Source organism: Drosophila navojoa, chromosome 3 (genome assembly GCF_054131105.1).
Source record: "Drosophila navojoa isolate 15081-1374.11 chromosome 3, UAZ_NAV_1.0, whole genome shotgun sequence".
Classification (NCBI taxonomy): Eukaryota; Metazoa; Arthropoda; class Insecta; order Diptera; family Drosophilidae; genus Drosophila; species Drosophila navojoa.
Window position 1 is genome coordinate 18,043,410 of NC_142891.1, and position 13,832 is coordinate 18,057,241.

Sequence of the window (13,832 nt, forward strand, 5' to 3'; positions counted from 1 at the left end):
ACTGTTGCGTCGAGTAATGCCCGCTTGAAGCGCATTGAACTTTTGCCTAATAAGCGCTATTGACATTTTTAGCAGACAGATTTAGACAACGAGCAGAGTTGCCACCCCAACGATGTGGCACATGGCCAGGGAACGGAGCACAACCTTCTAAGCGGCTTTGTAGTCATTGTTGCGTGGCATGGACATGTGACTTCGTCCCCATCCGCTGCCGGAGCAGCTCTCCGTCCGTTGAACAAGTGTGCACTACGTGCTTGCCACACAGTGGAGCATTAAACTGTCCAAATCAGTGAGTATAAAATCAATATCCTTAAAGTTCTTCAAGTTCACACAGATTTGCGCTGTTGATGCCGGGGCATTAAAATTTCATAAGCTGTTTACGACTGTAAAACTGCTGTAAAGTTTGTTTTATGTGGCCAAGATAAAAGTTAAACACTTCAACAGCCGCCCTCTACCTGGCATTTTGAACCAGGCCTGGATTAGCCCACTACCGAATCGCACAGCACACATTCAGCTTACTAATGAGTCCGTAAACATCCTTATCCGGCTCTTTTGAAAGTCACATCGTCTTCAGTTAGGGCATTGGGCAACATTATTAGCTCTTGTTTTATACACTTTTAACGGGGTATTGTTTCAACTGAATGCCAACTAGGAGAAATAATGAGATACTGAGAACTGAGCTCATGTATTGCCCCTTGCATATATGTATTTAACTTTCTCTTATTTTTATAGAAAAGTATAGGTATAGTATAGTATATTAGGACGCTAATTCGCTGCATAGATTTACTATAAATAAATAATTTTACATAATTAAAAAAAAAAAGAAAAAAAAATTATGTAAAACTCAATACCCACTAAATGGAAAATGTATTTATTCAACAACTATGGACAACTATTGTTAAAAAAGCTAACAGTTTCACCATATGAAAAATTTCAATACAGAAAACAAAAATTTACTTGTTTATTTACTCACTTATGTTTACTTGTTTATTTACGCGTTTAATAGTGAAGGGAATATTCAAACGTTTATAAAGTAGAAAATGTGCATATTAAAAATTGGTTGAAACTATTCCATCATCAATAAATACATTTAAAATTGGGAAATTATTTTTCGATGCCACACTAAATAGAATGATTAGGGAAATTTAGAAATAGCATTAAAGGATTTTTTGTATGAATAGGAGAAAAGTTTATTTAAAAACCGAGCAGCGCCTTATGCGCTACACGGAGAATTAAAAAAGGAGAGCATTTCCCTATTTAAAATTCGATCACAGCTTATGCAAGTTATTTGGAAACGAATAATAATTCTTCCTTTTTTTTTAGCCAACTATAATCTCTTGTAAATTTCTTTTTCGGTTTTATTGTTTTTTTTTTTTTTTTTTTTTTTTGTGTAAACATTTTTGGCTCTTTTCATTGTGTGTCTGCATATTTTTTCGCCGTTATTATATGTTGAACAGATTTTCGTTTTTCCGCACACGTCCGCTATACGGAATTGCCATTTTTGTTCTTTTTTTTTTTATCACTGTATGACATCGGCAACCCCAATTTCCATAAATATTGTATGCTATGTTTAAAATTCCACAAAGGTTTGCAGCCACTAGAAAACGAATCCACTTGAATTTCGGTGGAAATTTAATAGTAAATTGAATAAGAAAGCTCTGAATTTGAGTTAAATATTTTAAAAGGACGTAACTATATTCTTATATAATACGTATACACACACACATACACAGCTGGAGATGATATACAAAATCTTTTCTCTTGTTTCACAATAAAATTTGGTTGTTACAAAACTTTGCAATTAAATGAGTCTTTGGTCGTTGTCAAAGGCAGCGCAGCCCGAGTCATGTCAAGCGAAATCCATTAAAACCGTCTTAAGGTACACTCAATAAACATACATATTTTTTTTCAGCTATGTGTGTGTGCACAGAAAAATGTATTAGTATGTCAGGCTGTCTATCTGTCTGACTGTATGTGTCCCTTGCCGACCATGTCCCAAGCATAGTTAAAGATTTCACATTAAGATAATTCCAAGGAAATAACAAAAAAAAAAAAAAACAGCTTTGACTTGGCTTGGCCCAAAAGCTGGCGCCGAATACATCAATTGACAGTTTCGTTTCGTGTTACTCGAAAAGGTTTTTTTTTTTTCTTTTAATTTCAAATCAGAAAAAAAGCCACGGAGAGTTGGTGGGTAAAACAACGGCAATTTGATGGGGGTTTTATTTGCGCGTTAGGCCGCCTCGAAGGTCTGCAAAATAATAAAAAAAAGTCAGTGTTTTAATACATTTTTGTGACCAGGTAGAAATTAACGGGTTGACCATCGCATTTGACCATTCTTCAGAGTCCACCACACCCAGCCCAATGTATAAAAATAATAATAATAATAATAAAAAATAAATATGTATATGTATATGGTATATCTTTGAGTCGTTTTTTCTTTTTTAAGGCTGGGCTCACGTTCCACGGCGGCTTAATGAGATCGTTGGCCAAGTGAAAACGCAACGGCACAGTTTAAGGGCTCATTAACTAAATGCAGCAGCCGAGCATATGTGATGCATGCACTGGCTTATTGCCAATATCGGTCAGGCAGATCGCAAATATTTCGAGTGCTAAACGTTTTTGAGGTCGGCAATTGTCTTCTTCCTCTTCTTCTTTTGATTTTTTTTTGTCGGTTAATAACTGCGGATGCGCACGCATTTTGGGCTTTTGGGGGTGTGGCTGGATGGATTGAGGAGATAGCGATTCTTCACTTTTGTCTTGGCGTTGTCGACAGATCGTTTTACCGTAAGCCACTTTTACTTTTTTTTTCCTACTCTTCATCATCCACTGACATTTTTATAGGCATCTCATATGGAAGCCGATTGCAGCCAGATTGATTGACAGCTGCCACGGCTACTTGAAGCGCAGTCGGTAAATCACAACGGGGCCAGTTCTCAATATCTCCTATATTTGCCTGGCATGCATACATGTGTGCATGTATGCATGATTGTGTATGTTTTATGATCTTCGGCTTGGCACAGCTCATAAATTGTATATATGAATATATTTGTATGTATATATGGTTGTTTATATGTGGCGAGCGCGTGCTTGCCCTGCGGCTGCCTTTGTCGTCGTTGACGCTGCTGCTATGCTGTGTGGCAGAGTATCTAAGCTAAAAGCTATAGAGTCTATAAGTGACTGATCGACTGTAAATCGTACGCTTCCAATGGCAAAGACTTGCAAGTGGAGATATGCTTGGTAGTTCAGTTATGTCTAGTAATGTCTTGTTAAATTTAGTTTACTTAAATTAAAACAAAATTTTCTAAATATATAATTCTTTCAATTGTGAGAAATTGTTAGAAAATTCTGAATAAAGATAAAATAATAGGTAAAAGTAATTTATTATTAATTAATAATTACTTATTAAAATTAATTTACTTTGTATATATTTTTTCATGTACATAGATATTTTATTTTATTATTTTTTTTATTTATATATTAATTTATTTCAAATTTTTATTTTTTTTATATATTATTATTTTTTAAATATATTTATTATTTTTTTAATTGGATTTATTTTTATTCAATTATTTTTTTTTTTGCTTTTTTTTGTTTTTTTTTTTTTGTTTTGTAAATAAATGTACGTAAGCTTAAACATAGTTTCGCTTGGGCAATTGATTTTCAATTATTTATTTTTATCTAAAATCTAAAAAGTTGAACCTTAGTTTGTAAACATATATATACTAAAACATAATCAATTCGTATTGTACATGCATATGAGTTTAGAGTTTAAATTTATTATTCACATAGAGTAGCGCTTTAATTATATTGCTTAATTAGTTAAACGTGAATCTTACAGCAGTTTTTTGATGTTCTTTTTATTTGTACTTAAGTCGTATAACTTCATATAAAATGTAAGTTTAAATTAAATTTGAAGTAGCTAAACAACTTTGTTGTTTTCTTATGTACATCAATAAAATATTTGTAGAGTATCTGAAAAATTGCCATTGCACTGGGTTTCACTTCTATTTTGTTTCTTTATTTACCACTTCAATTATATTTGTATATAAAATATTTTGAAACATATTTTTTGGCGAGACTTTGAAGATGTTTGTTGTGGAATTTCTCTGGCATTTCGCAGAGTGTTCAACAGTTGTGGTATGCAGTAGCTCGCAGCTACTTTATGATAAACAATCTGAAAAATGTTGTTTTGGCAATCAGACATCATTCAGTTGACGGCCTGCAGTTTATTTCGCAGATATGCATCGGTCTATATTTCTTATGTAATTCGTGTAATAAGTGAAATAACCAGAAGTAAATCAGCCTTGCAGCCTTTCAGCTGTTGCAATAGCAACTCGAAAAAAGAGAAATATAAATAAACCTCTATCATGCACAAGAACTCCCTTTTTTTGCGTCTGTTTGCGAACCGCCATAAATTTTGAAAGGCATTTGGCAGACACCCATCCACAGCTCCACACATTCACACACACATTTATTTGAAATCCGATTGCCTGGCATATCGGGCAGACATCGCGATCCAACTGTCCAGATAGCTCAGCGAAATGTCAACAATGTCGCTCTTAGCGCCAGGGTTAGCCCCTTGACAGAGCTGCGGGGCCACCATAGACACGTTTGTCAGCAAACGATGCGAACTTCCGCCCTAAAAAAAAAACACATAAATACATATACATAGACCGGGACGGTCACTTCGCCTATGCGTCACAGCATAAAGATTGCATAGCGGGAAAAAGCGTGTCTCTTTATTTATTAACTGACAAAGTTTTGATGCTATGACAGTCAGTATGCAAATTGTTTGGACACTTTTAGTTGCCACAAAAAGTTCAAGAGTACAAAGCAAAAACATAAATAAATAAAAATAACAACAAAGGACATGCTGGCATATGCAACATGTCCGTGACACAGAAAACTTGTACGAAATTTCTAAATGAAAGTTGATTTCACATATTTTGTCTGTTCAAACTATTTGCGAACTAAAAAAAATATTGTTACGGATAAAGTGGAGTGCATATGCTTTATATTTATTTACATGTTGTGCTTTATATTTATATTAGTTTTATATGTAATTTAGATTGAAACAATGTTCGAGATAAGTGCGTAAAACTAAATGGTATTTATGTAGAATTTTTGTTTTTTAATTTATAAATAAATGATGTTTAAAACAGAACATTTTGGAACAACAAATATATAGAGAGAGCTGTGTTAATAAGTGAAAATTTGATTAAAGTAAAGGTACTATAGCATATGCTATAGCATGAATAGACAGATTTGTTGGGTTATTTGGATAATACAGACCCTCGTGAGTGTGTCGCGTATAATTAATTTTTGGATAAGTAAAAATTTACAGTTACATGATGTATAATATATTATTGTTATTATTATTATTTTATTATTTCTTTTGCAGCTTTTTCCCTTCACTTTATTTTATAGATCCAGAGTTGTTAAATGATAATTCAAACATTAATAAAAACTATAATAATACATTTTATATTATTATATATTAAATGTATATGCTAGCATCATTTGGTCTTCTATCTGATTAAGATCCAAATTAATTTTCAGCACTTTGCGCAAGTGACAAATAACCCTAAGCCATTCTTCTTTTAGCTTAATGATTAATTTTCTTCAAATATTTATTCGCTGTTCACATAAATCAGAAAAAAACGCTAACTACTACTATAAAAACAATTTAGATTTGCAGCTGTGTATTGATAAGCAGTCGCAGCAGCTGGTCAATTAGCCAATCATTCAGTTAGTCAATTCGGGCGAACAAAGTTGACGGACATAAACACACATCAAGTGAAACAAACACCAATTGAGTTCAGTTGATGCCAACGCTTGCCTCAAATAGCCAAGTTTTTTTTTTGTTTTGTTTTAATGGGTTCTAGCCACATTAAGCATTGGGACACCCTCAAAGCAGAATATATCAACTGTCATAAAAAGAAACTCTTGTTGCCCACATGCCATAGCTGTGCAGAGAGTGTTTGGCTCTAAACGGAGAGACAAACAGACAGACAGACAGACGGACGGACGGGTGTACAGACGGAATTAACATTTCAGTCACACAATGACCTTCACCTAGAAGCCATCAAAACGAACCGGTGGCCCAGCCCCAAAACGTAACTCTGTATAGGAGTCCAAAACCCGTACAGCCAAATGTAGATAGGTTGGCCAAATAGCCAAACAGCCAAACAGCGGACGAGCAGATAGCCAAGCAGAATAGCCAACAACACGGCCCAACAGCATTTGCTCAGTCGGTCGCGTAATTTTTTTTTTTTCATTTTCATTTTGTTTTTGTTGTTGCCTTTTTTTTGAGCTACTTGATTAGCACGCTCTTAGCCATGTTTAAACGTGGGCTGTTTAACCAAACGGCGGGCAATACAAAAACGGCACATCAACGGCAACAACAACAACAACAATTTAAGCAAACAGCCCAAAAGAACCGAACCACAAGCTAAAGACACTTTAACGCAAAAAAAAGTAAGAGTGCCATAGACATGAGTCGACTAGGCGCTACCCTGCAATTGGAGAAGTTTTTTTGCGCTATTATTTATCATCTTCTTATCAAATTTAGCTTGAACCTATTGTATTAATATGCAAATGAACTTGTAATTTCGTAATGTTTATCTATAAAAAATATATATCGATTTCAAGAATCACTTCTAATTGCAAACAAATATACCCACTTTTACGTATACCTACATATATAGAGGGCATCGAAACGGGCTTGTACGTGCCACTGATTAGTAAAACAAACAAATTAAATTGGTTATGTTACGACTGTGTGAGTACATGCCAACCTTGGCTTAAGAACTGGCCCCAAACCACTCGGACTGAGATCGAAAAAGTTTGCCAGAGCTACACAGAAATATCGAGAATATGTAAAAGAACTAAATAGTTCAAAATTATTTTAATTATTGGTAAAATTATTGGTAAAAATAAGTTACATATATCAAATTTTATTGCAAATAAAAACTATTGATAGAAAAATCATTGAATAAGGAAGTAGATTTCAATGAAAGAATTAATAAATAAATAAATGTAGTTTTGACAGTTTCTAGATTTTGCTGGAATATAGATATACATAAAGGAATGTTTAGATAAATGAATGAATATTTTGAGCAGATTTTTGATATATTTTAGATTTCCTTTATTATCCTATAAATCGTATTAATAGATCTAGCTTCTTCTATTTGGCGGCGCTGCAAAAAGCGACATTTTCCTGTATCAAATGAGTAACAAGTGAGTTATGGACGTACTAAATGTCAGTTGTGGGTGTCGTGTAAGTGTAAAGCTCCAACTTTTATAAATAAAAGACAAGAATTTTCAGTTGTTTTTGTATATATACCTATGTATGTATATAGGCTAAGAACTGGGTAGAATTTATTGTGTGTCGAGCAATATGAAAGGAAAGTATATCGTGCAGGCATGCAACATTATTAAATTTAGTAAAATAATACTTTTACTTTTCCTGTTCCAAAAAACCCAAAATTGAGTAATAATATTAACTTATTTATATATAAAGAATAATGTAATATAATGTTAAGTAATTTAGTTGTTTAAATAATAAATAATTTCATTAGCATTACTAGCCTCTATTCTATTATAATACAGTAAAGAGGAGATTGTCACTTTGCGCGCTGCCTTATCACATTCTTTGGCTGATTGCAACGTGCCATAGGGATAAGTTGTTGGCCAATCAATATGCAGTCCACAGCGCTGGCTGTATTTTGTTTTGTTTGTGTGCTTGCTTGCGAGGCATCATTATAAGCCAGAGCAGCTTTGGCATGGGCTATGACTGTGACTTGGGTAAAATGGGCTTAGCCCATTACTGGACACCAGTTGGGTAACTGCTGCTGCTGCTGCTGCTGTTGCATTGTTCTGTGCGTCGTTCTTAACGAGCAGCGCATGCAAAACAAGGCGCAAGACGCCATTTGGCCAGAAAGAAACGCAGAATCGTTTTATGAACGCTGCGCTTTATGCATGATAATTGAGCCACAGAAATACTGACATCGTATCCAAGTCAGAGAGACAGAGGCAGAGGCAGAGTCCGAGACAGAGGCAGAGTCTGAGTCTGAGTCTTCCACTGACTGACACTGACTGTGCCACTGCTGACTGATTGTGCGCACGCGCTCATAATCAAAGATTCCTCAGTGGGATTCCGTATCGGCTGCCACTTTGGGGTGAGCTGGCATTTATGATGGATGGCGCATATTGGGTGATTCGCCTTGACGCTGATGTGCCATCAAAGAAAATTATTGCGTGCGCGCAATTAAAACTAAAATAAAGTAAAACAAAAACAACAGCAACAACAACAAAAACATAAAGAGAAAAATGAATAAAATACGCTTCGAGCCACATTTGCATTTTGTATAGCGCAGACATATGAAGCATTCAGTTTTTTATTTGTACAGATAAATTCCTTGACATTTGCTGGATTTTCTGTTGAGTTCGTCATCGTTGGCTATACACCTGTAAGTATATGTAGTAACATATTCAAAGAGCAACATATACGTATTTATATAGCACTTTGAATTTTAGACGAGTGAATCATGACAATATATATATTTACAATTTATATTTACTTTTTACAAACTATGAAAAGCTGTCGATGATTCAAATTGAGCTAATTCAGCGTGATGTTGACATTTTTCTTTATCATCAGCCCACAATGAGCTCTGAACTTTGCTTTGTTTCTTTTTCTTTACGTTATATTCCTCTTCTTAATAAATTTAGTGTTAAATATTTCCATTCAATACAGATTTTTAAAATACATTTATTTGTTAATATTACGAAGTATTAATATTTTCAATATTAATATTAATCACGGCAAATGTGAGTATTTCCGCCAACTACGTTCCTCTAAGTATTTAGTCTAAGTATTTCCATTACGTAATTCATCTACGTATTTCGATTAAGAATTTCCTCTAAGTATTTACATTACGCATTTCTTCCATGTATTTCCTCAAAGTATTTCCTCGAAGTATTCCCTCAAAGTATTTCCTCTAAGTATTTCCATTACGTAATTCCTCTACGTAATTCCTCTACGTATTTCGATTAAGAATTTCCTCTAAGTATTTCCATTACGTATTTCTTATAAGTATTTTCTCAAAGCATTTCCTTAAAGTATTCCCTCAAAGTATTTCCTCAAAGTAAATTCCTCAAAGTATTTCCTTTACGTTATTTGCTTACGTAATTTGCTTACGTAATTTGCTTACGTAATTTAATTACGTAATTCACTTACGCAGATGGTTTACGTAATTCCTTTACGTATTTCCTTTACGTATGTCGTCTACGTATTCCCTTTACGTTCTTAATGCTTAGATAATCACACACTTCACTTCACTTCACTTCACTCGACGACTGAAGAAATGCTGCAGCTGCTGCCCTTTATATAGGGCGACCTTAGCTCGCTTTCAAATGTTGAGCCCGGCGCCAGAGCCTTAAGTGACCAATGCGCGCACTCTCTTCTGCTGCAACCACGTATTTCCTCAAAGTATTTCCTCAAAGTATTCCCTCAAAGTATTTCCTCAAAGTATTTCCTTTACGTAATTTGCTTACGTAATTTGCTTACGTAATTCGCTTACGTTATTCACTTACGCAGATGGTTTACGTAATTCCTCTACGTATTTCCCTTACGTATGTCGTCTACGTATTCCCTTTAAGTTCTTAATGCTTAGATGATCACACACTTCACTTCACTTCACTTCACTCGACGACTGAAGAAATACTGCAGTTGCTGCCCTTTATATAGGGCGACCTTAGCTCGCTCTCAAATGTTGAGCCCGGCGCCAGAGCCTTAAGTGACCAATGTGCGCACTCTCTACTGCTGCAACCACGTATTTCCTTAAAGTATTTCCTCAAAGTATTCCCTAAAAGTATTTCCTCAAAGTATTTTCTTTACGTAATTTGCTTACGTAATTTGCTTACGTAATTTGCTTACGTAATTTGCGTACGTAATTTAATTACGTAACTCACTTACGCAGATGGTTTACGTAATTCCTCTACGTATTTCGCTTACGTATGTCGTCTACGAATTCCCTTTAAGTTCTTAATGCTTAGATGATCACACACTTCACTTCACTGGACGACTGAAGAAATACTGCAGCTGCTGCCCTTTATATAGGGCGACCTTAGCTCGCTCTCAAATGTTGAGCCCGGCGCCAGAGCCTTAAGTGACCAATGTGCGCACTCTCTACTGCTGCAACCACGTATTTCCTTAAAGTATTTCCTCAAAGTATTCCCTAAAAGTATTTCCTCTAAGTATTTCCATTACGTAATTCCTCTACGTAATTCCTCTACGTATTTCGATTAAGAATTTCCTCTAAGTATTTCTATTACGTATTTCTTATAAGTATTTTCTCAAAGCATTTCCTTAAAGTATTCCCTCAAAGTATTTCCTCAATGTAAATTCCTCAAAGTATTTCTTTTACGTTATTTGCTTACGTAATTTAATTACGTAATTCACTTACGCAGATGGTTTACGTAATTCCTCTACGTATTTCCCTTACGTATGTAGTCTACGTATTCCCTTTAAGTTCTTAATGCTTCGATGATCACACACTTCACTTCACTCGACGACTGAAGAAATGCTGCAGCTGCTGCCCTTTATATAGGGCGACCTTAGCTCGCTCTCAAATGTTGAGCCGGGCGCCAGAGCCTTAAGTGACCAATGTGCGCACTCTCTACTGCTGCAACCACGTATTTTATCCAAGTATTTCCTCAAAGTATTCCCTCAAAGTATTTCCTCAAAGTATTTCCTCAAAGTATTTCCTTTACGTAATTTGCTTACGTAATTTGCTTACGTAATTCGCTTACGTTATTCACTTACGCAGATGGTTTACGTAATTCCTCTACGTATTTCCCTTACGTATGCCGTCTACGTATTCCCTTTAAGTTCTTAATGCTTAGATGATCACACACTTCACTGGACGACTGAAGAAATGCTGCAGCTGCTGCCCTTTATATAGGACGATCTTAGCTCGCTCTCAAATGTTGAGCCGGGCGCCAGAGCCTTAAGTGACCAATGTGCGCACTCTCTACTGCTGCAACCACTCTAGGTTCGTTTTACTTGAATATAAATATGAAATGAATACTGCTGCATACACATAGAGAGCTTAAGTGATCTCCTGTAGCTCTTCTTAATACCTTGCTTTTCTTAGGTAGGCAGACGGAGAAGAGGACTGTGAGAGAGACAGGGAGACAGACAGGCAGACAGATATACATACAGGCATAAAAACACATATATAGACAATCAATACGCAGAGTTAGATCGAATTATTTCATTACCTTGCTCAAGAATATATGCCTGATAAGGCTAACTGTTGATATGCTCAATAGCATATGCACATTAATATGTATCTTTAATTATTAAATGGAATAGAGTGCAGTTTATTCTGCTCTATAATTCTAATATTTTAATTTATTATTATTTTTTATAATTAATTTAATTTGATATTATTTTACATAATTTTAGAGTATTATTGATATGTTGCTTAAAGGTAAATATATCATTTCGTTAACATAATTAACAATCAACGGCTGATGTACAGTTACTAGAAATCGTGTCCATTCTGCTTGGTCATCCAATTTAATTCAAATCAAGTCTTGCACATCTTGCTTATTCGCACATATGCACACGCTGAAAGTATTCTTAAAGCATAAAAATCGAAAGTTGCTTGGTCAACGATCTGTGTAACAGTAAAGTTAATTTCTATGGCAGCTCGCAGGTTGCAGCTCTCAACTCGCATCTCCCCTATCTCCCCAGTCCTCCCAATCTTCCCATCGTTTTAGCTCACAGTTCGCAATTCCCTGTTAGGGGTAGGTAGACAAAGGACGCGAAACAGACGACCTGCAAATGGGATACATACTTAGTGCCATGTCACCAGCTTCCATCCGAAAAATATATGGAGTTGGGGGCTGGGGGGTGGACGAACGCATAAGCATAATGAGCTGCCGTCTGCGCCAATATGAAGGCTAGATGCCAGCCTCCGCTAGGGAATGCCTGCTGGCTGCTGGCTGCCGCCTGGTGCTTGCTGCTTGGTGCTGTATCTAATGGCTCGCGTGGTGGATGGCGTTCAGTGCTGGATGCAGCCGGAGCGAAGGTTTTTTGCTGATGCGGTACTTTCGAAAGCCATAAAAGGGCATTAGCCTTGTGAGCACATTGCTGCAGCTGTGGAAAATTGAATAACCAGGCGGCGCACAGCAGAGAGAGGCAGAGAATCGAGAGAGAGAGAGGGGCAGGCAGGCAGGCTGGCTGTTGAACGAGGTAGCAAGGAATCGGAGTAGCGCGTGTTCGACGTTGTAGCCAAGTGATTTAGGGGTTGCCCTGGCAACAACACAGTAGCTGCGGTTTTTAGAACAGTTTAATTTTAATGGCCTGCCAATGAGAGTGGCCCAAATAAACAGTGCTGCCATAAAGTATGCACACCAGCGACAACAAACATTCATAAATTGCTATGCGGATTACATTGAAAGCGCCTTTGTTAATTAAATATTGCTGCCATTTAACAATACCATTAACTTTTATTGGGCACTAATACAACTCTTAAAAATTACATAAAAAACATTTTACATTGCTTATTTATATATTTTTATTGGAATTTATTTATAATTTTGTTTGCATATTCTGTGCATGTACACGGACTTTTAGCGCCAGTGTTTCTTTTTTTATTTGTACTTTTTTTGTGGAAAACGTGTCGTGTGTTATGTAATCCTAGGCTGTTGAATCAGTTTGGTCACATGGATATTGATTACAATGCTCTATATTCTTGGGTAATTAAAATCGCAATAAAATTTTACTTTTTGATTTACTTTTATTACCCACAGCTGGCGCATCTACACAAGTAGAGCTAGGCTTTGTTTTGGTTCGTGATAAAACTGGAAACATGCTGAGATTATGGCCATTTTTTGCTGGTATTTGAAACAGTTGAGCTGACCAAATAGTTAAGCTAATCTCTCTAGCGTTCTAGCTATCTATCTATGTATCTGCATAATGTATTGTTTCTCGCTATGCAAATATTTAATGCTATCCAAATTATCAAAAAAAAGAAGAAATTAAGTGATTTATATCTGAAGATAAATTAAGCGAATCAATATATCAAATTTCATGAATCTAGCTTCCAAAACGTACCAGACCAGCTCTAATTATTTTAAATTGATTTCTTGGAGACGCGAAACCCAAACTGTGTTTAAGCTGTGCTCAAAGACTATAATTATATAAGCTGTGATTATGCATGCTTCTAGTTTATACTTCTAAGCATATAATATACATATAAGCATATAATATACATATATACATATAAGCATATATTTACAAGAAATCAGCAGACCATAAATGCCCATTTTCAATGGATTTATCGATGGGTATCTAAAAATGAAACGAAATATTAGTCACATTCTCGAGTGCCAAGAAGCGGAAATAAATTTCTTTATGTGGCGACCTTGGAGCTTAGCCAATATGCTACGGATGATATACAAAAGGAAAGAAAAATAAAACTGGTGTTATCAAGAAGTCAACGCAATTAACACGCTACAGAACTCTATTTGACCATGCTCCGGCAACATAAATCGCATAAATATGCTAATTTATGTTGTTGCCGCCCATCCGATTGGATGATCTCGCAATATCTCTCGGCGCTCTCAGCTCAGCTCAGTTCAGCTCAGGTTTCGTTTCGTTTCGTTTTATTTATTTTTTGCTCATTTTATATTCCGTTAATTAGCATAGAATTGGTTTGGATTGCCAGTTCCTTAGTTAAGCACGGCATTCAATATTAAGTGTCTAACATTTGATAAAAGTGAAAGTTCTTAATGTTTTTTTGTTTTGCTTTATTTCGGAT

At 35.6% G+C, this 13,832-nt stretch overlaps 1 long non-coding RNA gene across 1 annotated transcript; it reads left to right on the top strand.

Annotated features, from left to right (window-relative positions):
• Positions 1 to 2,391: 2,391 nt before the first annotated feature.
• Positions 2,392 to 3,038, top strand: LOC149091799 (uncharacterized). Its single transcript, XR_016196548.1, has 2 exons — positions 2,392 to 2,781; positions 2,839 to 3,038. It is a non-coding gene; the product is annotated as an uncharacterized LOC149091799 (long non-coding RNA).
• The last annotated feature ends 10,794 nt before the right edge of the window (positions 3,039 to 13,832 follow it).